The sequence below is a fragment of the Archocentrus centrarchus genome, chromosome 13 (assembly GCF_007364275.1).
Source record: "Archocentrus centrarchus isolate MPI-CPG fArcCen1 chromosome 13, fArcCen1, whole genome shotgun sequence".
Classification (NCBI taxonomy): Eukaryota; Metazoa; Chordata; class Actinopteri; order Cichliformes; family Cichlidae; genus Archocentrus; species Archocentrus centrarchus.
The window spans coordinates 29,722,745-29,729,149 of record NC_044358.1 but is presented as its reverse complement, the minus strand read 5'-3'; the positions used below and the strand labels follow the sequence as shown (position 1 = coordinate 29,729,149).

Here is a 6,405-nt window from a genome sequence, read left to right as displayed (position 1 = left end):
CACTGACTGCCTCATTGTTGAAAAAACTGAATATCAGTGAAAACACGCAGTACATACTAACGCCATATACTGATTTTACTGGTTAAAAACTGCATTGAATTGGTATACATATTATCGGGCCATTATCAGAGCCTCTCCAGTTTATATTGGTGGGTCGGGCCCCCTCCTCTCTCTCTTGCATCCCTGCATCCCTCCCTCCCTCTCTCCCTCCCGGCAGTGCATCCCCATCCCCCACACTGTGGCCGTCTCTCCGGGTGAAAGCTGTCTTCCCAGCGCCACTGGCCCGACAAAACGCTGCTGTAGCAGAGCCAGTCCGCACCGACTCGAGGCAGCGCACTCACACAGGAGAGAGCACGTACACGTTTGGGGAATCTTTTTTTTTCCGCTCCCTTGGTCGACCGAGTGGCTTTGGTAAGTCTTTTATGTTGTTTGTCATGAGAGGCAGGAATGTCCATGTGTTTTCTTGATGCTTGTTCGGGTCTTTTTTTTTTTTTTCCCTCCGTATCCCTTTAATTGTCCTCCGTGGTGGCTACAGTGGGGAACTAGCGGGCTAAGCTAAAGCGGCTAGCTCAAACAACGGAGTTAAAGTGATACTACTTTAAGTATGTGTCAGTTTTTTTTTTTTTAACTTTATTTGCTGTCCGCTAGGTAGTAATCTTAACAGCTGCTCTCTCGGTGCGTTGCGGGTTTGACCTGGTGCGAGTGGTTTTCGTTGTCATCTGCTAATCTTGCCCCGGCTAACTTGCTAATTAGCGTATTTTTTTTTTTCGGTGGGGGGGCAGCGTGTGCCGAAGGATGCAGGGATGCTACGGCGGGTCTTTTCAGGCTAGCACGCAAGCTAAGCTAACGTTAGTATTATGCGACCCATACAGATTCCTGCGTGGAGTGTTTCGGAATGGCTGGCTCGCCATGCTAACGGTGGCTAATCTAGTGATAATTGGCAAGATGGCATCTCGGAGTGGTTATCTAGAAATCGGTGGATTTTCAAAATGGTGTCTTAAGCTTGTTTGAGTGTGACCATTTTTGTCCAACCATCGCTGTTTTGGCTTTGCTTGCTATCTCTGGTATGCAGTGCACTGCTAGTGCATGCCACTCTGACTGATATAACTACATATTAACCAGTGATGTGAGGGTAAATACACGAACGCCTCGAGGCTGCAGCCACCGCTATGGAGAAAATGACTGTTTCTGGAGTTGAATTTATTAAGAGTTTGGCGCTGAATTTGAGGGAAGGTAAACGAGTCGGATGAGTAGAAAAGGTCAAAATGGGTAGAAGAAGTTTACTCTGTATGTGCAAATGTTTGCACACTGGATTAAAGTGGCTGACTATGTCAGTGCGCATAAACTCCTGCCTGGGTTCGTAACAAAGGTGTACTTTATCCGAATGTCACTTAAATGAGGACCCAGCTGGTGTGCACAGATATGCGTTGCTGTCATTGTTGTGGCTGGGGTTGCAAGTCAGGTAAGGTAACGCATGCAAACGTGATTATTTAGTCATCCCTAATGCAAAGGTATTCAGTTAACACCAAATTAAAAACAGAGGAGCAACAGGAGTTTAAAATGGCACTTTTTTTTTTAACTTTTAAACAAACGTGTTATCCAAAGTCTTCCTCATTTGCTGTGGGAGAGGCATTAACTTGTCAACAGTAAAGCATGGGAGACCGTTTTTTATGCTCATAATAATACAAGATGGATCCTTAAATAGTGCAAAAGAGAGAGGATTACTCCAGATGCTAGAGGTGAATTTTTTTCCCTCCCTCTTTTATGACTACTCTTATCGGTGAAATGAATCCTCTTTGCCATCGTCTCTTTTTTGGGGGGGGGGGGGGGGGGATTACTTGCTTTAGTCACTGACTACTAATCCCATTTAATTCAAGAAGCCTTATCTGTGTAAAGGGATTTCTGAGATGCTACTGTTCTTGGCCTTCACCAGAGCATTACAATGTAAGCAAACTATGTACATTTCAAATAATATTCTGCAGAGACTGGAAGGCACACACTGCTCCAGGATAATAGAATTCACATCCCTGAATGCCTAATTTAAGTGATTCTAATAGTTGTGACTTTCTTCCTGTTTGTAGTTGTGACATCATGGGAGTTGAACAATATTTTGTGCAGTCTTTGTTAAAGGCTGTGTGCGTTCTTTTTTATAACTCTAAAGAAATCAAAAGGTGTCACTTAAAATTGTATCCACCAGATGAAAATATATTAACTTAAAGGGCAGTGTTTCTCCTTGAGAATTCTAGTTAGAAAATAAAATAAAATAGGTTTTTTCCCCCCACAGGATAAGAACCAATGTTGTTGATATAAGCTAAAATTGATCAAAGTGTCTACCGTGCTGGAGGTAGAGGCTGGTGGTGCAGGCTCATGTATATGAATGGTAGGCTGTACAATGCAGCCATAAAACATTCAGACTGTTGAAAGCTGGAGTCACTTAATGTTACAGCAGTCAGTGGTTCTATAACAGACTATTGCCTCTCCAGCACTTCATTCCCGTGTGGTTTGAACCACTTAATGATTTGCTCATCACAGATCAGCAAATGAAGCACTGAGAGACGGTAGCTTCCAGAGTCACCTTCATTTGCTGTGCCTTGTCTGGCTCAGAGTCTCTCAACTTGACCTCCAGTACTACTATTGTTCTTTTAGAGGTTAGCATATGTGAACATTTTAATGGTTGGACTGTCTTAAAAAAAAAAAAGAATCAGTGGTTAATTCTTTATTTAGACCACAGAGAAGATTCATGGATGTAGTGAAGGAGAAAATGCAGAGGGTTGGTGTGACAGAGGAGGATGCTAGAGTTGGGGTGAGATGGAGCCAGACGATCCACTGTGGCAACTTGTAAAGGGAGTAGTTGAAAGAAACAGTAGTAGTGCTTTATTTAATTTCTTGCTCAGGGAATACAAAATAAATTGTGTTCTTCTGCATTGGTTTGGGATGACATTTAGCAGACTTACACCACCGTCCCTTATAGTCATAAACGGAAAAACATTTCTCACCTTACCACCTATGTGTATATTACAGTTTTGTTATACATCAATATATTGTGGATTAAAGGGCACATCTGTTGATGTCATTCTTCATCGTCCTTTTATGAAGGGATGCTGGTGATTGTTGTAGTGCTGTACCTGTTTTCATTTTAATCGTGTCAATAAATAATATATTTTAGAAGTGTAATGAAATGCCACATCCGTGGATCAGGATCTACCTCGGTTTTGGAGTAGGATTACTATCGTGTAATGCTTATACCCCGGTTCAAGACTGGAAAGGTTGCATCAGGAAGGGTGTCTGGCTTTAAAATCTGTGCTAAATCAAATATGTGGAGCCATCCTCCATGATGACCCTTTGCAAGTGAAGGAGCAGCTGAAAGAACCCTTCAGTTTTACATCCTTGGCATTGCAGAGGCCTTTTCCCTGTGTATGAGTAAGAGGTGGTGGAAAAAGCACATTTGCGACACTAGATTCCCCTTTGTTTTTGATGTAGTTGGAACATACTGAAAGGCACTGACTATTTTAGTTTTACTGAAACAGACACATCATCTGATGATAAATTTATGCAGCTGATTCACTTAAATAGTATTCAGTAATCAACTCTATAAATGTCTGTAGGAGATGTAGGCGTACCTTTCCAGCAGTTACTTGATTCACTGATCTTGCTGCAAGGCCTCTCAGCACCACTACAATGACTCATTCTTCAGTTCTTATTCAGTTATTAACTGAAAATGAGGTTTTTAGATGTCCACTATCCAAATAAACATTTCTTTTTATTATTTTAGAAAATGTGAAGAAGTCTTATATCGATGTGTTCATAAATCAGCTAATGGGAGGTTAAGAAATTTCTTTATAGCAGCTTTGAGCTTATTTTCTTTGTACTACTACACAGACTTAGTGTGTAGCATCAGTCTACTACATTGGTTCAGTAAGATCATTGTCCTTGCTTGACAATTAAATTTTTTTTACATCAGTGCATCCATTCATGCATACATTCATTGTGCATATAAACAGCAGCAGGTGAGAGATGTCAGAGGGAATAAAGCATCAGGATAAAAGGCTGAAAATATCCCTGGAGGCAAAGTTGTAATGCATTCAGCTGTCAGTCAGTTGTGTATGGACATTCACATGCATTTGTGCTACAGGCCGGCTATTCATTAGTGATACATAAAGTCATTAATATTTTTTTTATGCTATTGTACTGTAGCAGCTTTTGAACAAACCTATACAATGAGTAGCCAGTTTATTAGGAACATCTACTTAAGCACTGTGATGCAATAGTTGTACAAAAAAAATCCTAACATTGCGAATTTAATGTTTTGTTTCAGTTTTGTAGAATCAATTTTAAAGAGATGTTGATTCAAATCCACCGCTTTTATATCAGTGAGTCTTCATAGGCCAGACTATTGTAATGGACCTCATTAGTTTTAGCTGAATCTATAGGGATAACATCTGATCTTTATTAATAAAATGCAGCAACTGTCTAGTGACTTTTAGTTTTGTGTGGTGTCAATTGTCATTGCTGCGCTACATCTCACTGCAGAACTATAACGAAGGGGCTGTTATAAACAGCCAGAAAGCAAAAAAATATTTTATGGGGTGAAGGGAAGTCATTTCACTGGCTTTAAGTTAAGTTTACAGTTGGATCTTGACATCTGTCAGGATATATGGTTCTGCTGGGTTTAGTTGTTTAGTTGTATAGTTATATGGGATAAGGACACACAGTGTTTTTGGTTATTTATCCCCAAACTCTGCTGTATGTACTCATCTAACCAAGAGCTACACTACACCTGAGACACTTTGAAAAGGGAAAGGCAGACAGAAAAAATGTAAATGACAGAATTCATCATAACTGACTGATTTTTAGCTCTGCTGTTTCAAAGAAAGTTCCAAGCTATTATCGAGGTATTGTCATAACCTTGGCGTCGTCAGCGTCTGCTCTGCAAAAGCTTTAACATTGGCCATAACTCGAGATTTGTTCACTGACTTTACTGTAACAGCACTTTGACCCTCCCCCTTCTCCCCTGTTATGAATCCAAACCAGCCAAGCATTAGCACCCATTCAGCAGTAATCTTGTTGAAGATGATTTTGTTATACAGTCATGATGCTGCACAAGGTGGCTCACTGTCACAGTGTCAGGGCTTTCTGGAACACTCAATATGATCAAACCCAAAGTTATTGCTGCCCTGGCTATACAAGTGCTTCCCCTAAAAGATGTCAGACCACATAGATGTAATAATTATTGATTACTTAAGCTGTGTGCTAGTTTTAGAGCAGGGTTGAAAAGTTAAAGACAAGTTAAACGAGCATCTCTGCAGTCAGATTATGCTGTGATTTAAAAATCAGTCCAACAGTCTGAAATGTTTACTCTCATTTGACGATAGTGGATCAATGTAACCACTATGCGCACACACACACAAACTTCAACGCGCACATAAGTCGGGGCATAAATGTGTGCACGTCCCAGTGCACACCCAGACATGTCTGTGTTGGAGGTGTCGGTTTAATGTGCAGGTGCGACATCAAAATATGGTTTTGCAGAATTGATTTATTAAGAGTCCTAGCATAATGACAATATCAATTTAATGCATCAAAGCGGGAAATTGAATAAAAATTGCTTTGATTGGCGAGCTGTGACCATCAACTTTGACAGTTGTCGATCCCTGACATCCTTGGCCATTGGCCCAACCTTGTTAGCTGATTGATAATAAGAGTACAAAAATGCCAAATTAGGTTTGAAGTGACACAGAAATGACACAGTTTGAGTGCACTGTAAAATGCCCCACTCTGATCTATCATTGTCTCTCTAAAAACAATCTTAATATCCTTAGACTATCTGTTTATCTTACCTGCTCAGAAAGAAGATAACAAGTAGCTACTTGGGGGTAATGCTGATCAGCAGTGGTAAGCAAATAAGAGCTAATTCATACACTAAACAATAATGTGCTACAGATGACTGTCTTGTGATGTTTTGAGATTCACTCGTATCGTGATACTGTCATTATCGTGGGCAGCAAATTGAGATAGTATTCTCTAGTGAATTACTGTGATTCCCACCCACAGTGTCATTGCTTTTGAAGAGAAAGTATTGAAAGTTTTGTCTGTCTTTTTCTTCGAGATGCAGACAGACGTGGCCCATAAAGTGCTGCATTACTATAGTGAGTGATTGTACCTAGGTGTGAAGTGCACTGTGGGGTACTTCAGAGTATCTCAAGAGGTTAGAATAGGAAAGAAAACTGCAGCCTTGGTCCTCTGTATATTTGGCAAGGTTAAAATTAATGCAGCTACTGAGCAACCAGAAAAGTGCAACATTAATCAGTAACTCTCACATGCCCCCTGCTCATTTATAACAATAATTTTGCACAATCTTACCTGTTTCTATTTTAACAGCAATATGTTTTTTTTTTCCTCCACCCA

General features: G+C 40.4%; 1 protein-coding gene across 3 annotated transcripts in view; it reads left to right on the top strand.

Moving 5' to 3' along the window:
- The first annotated feature begins 231 nt into the window (after nt 1–231).
- Nucleotides 232–6,405, top strand: part of fam168a (family with sequence similarity 168 member A) — a 44,262-nt gene continuing 38,088 nt past the window's right edge. For 2 of the 3 annotated variants that reach the window (XM_030744930.1, XM_030744929.1), the window contains exon 1: nt 276–411. The gene's annotated coding sequence lies outside the window, so the exon portion shown is untranslated. Of the gene's footprint in view, nt 412–6,405 lie in introns of all 3 variants that reach the window. The other variant, XM_030744932.1, reaches the window with a different exon arrangement.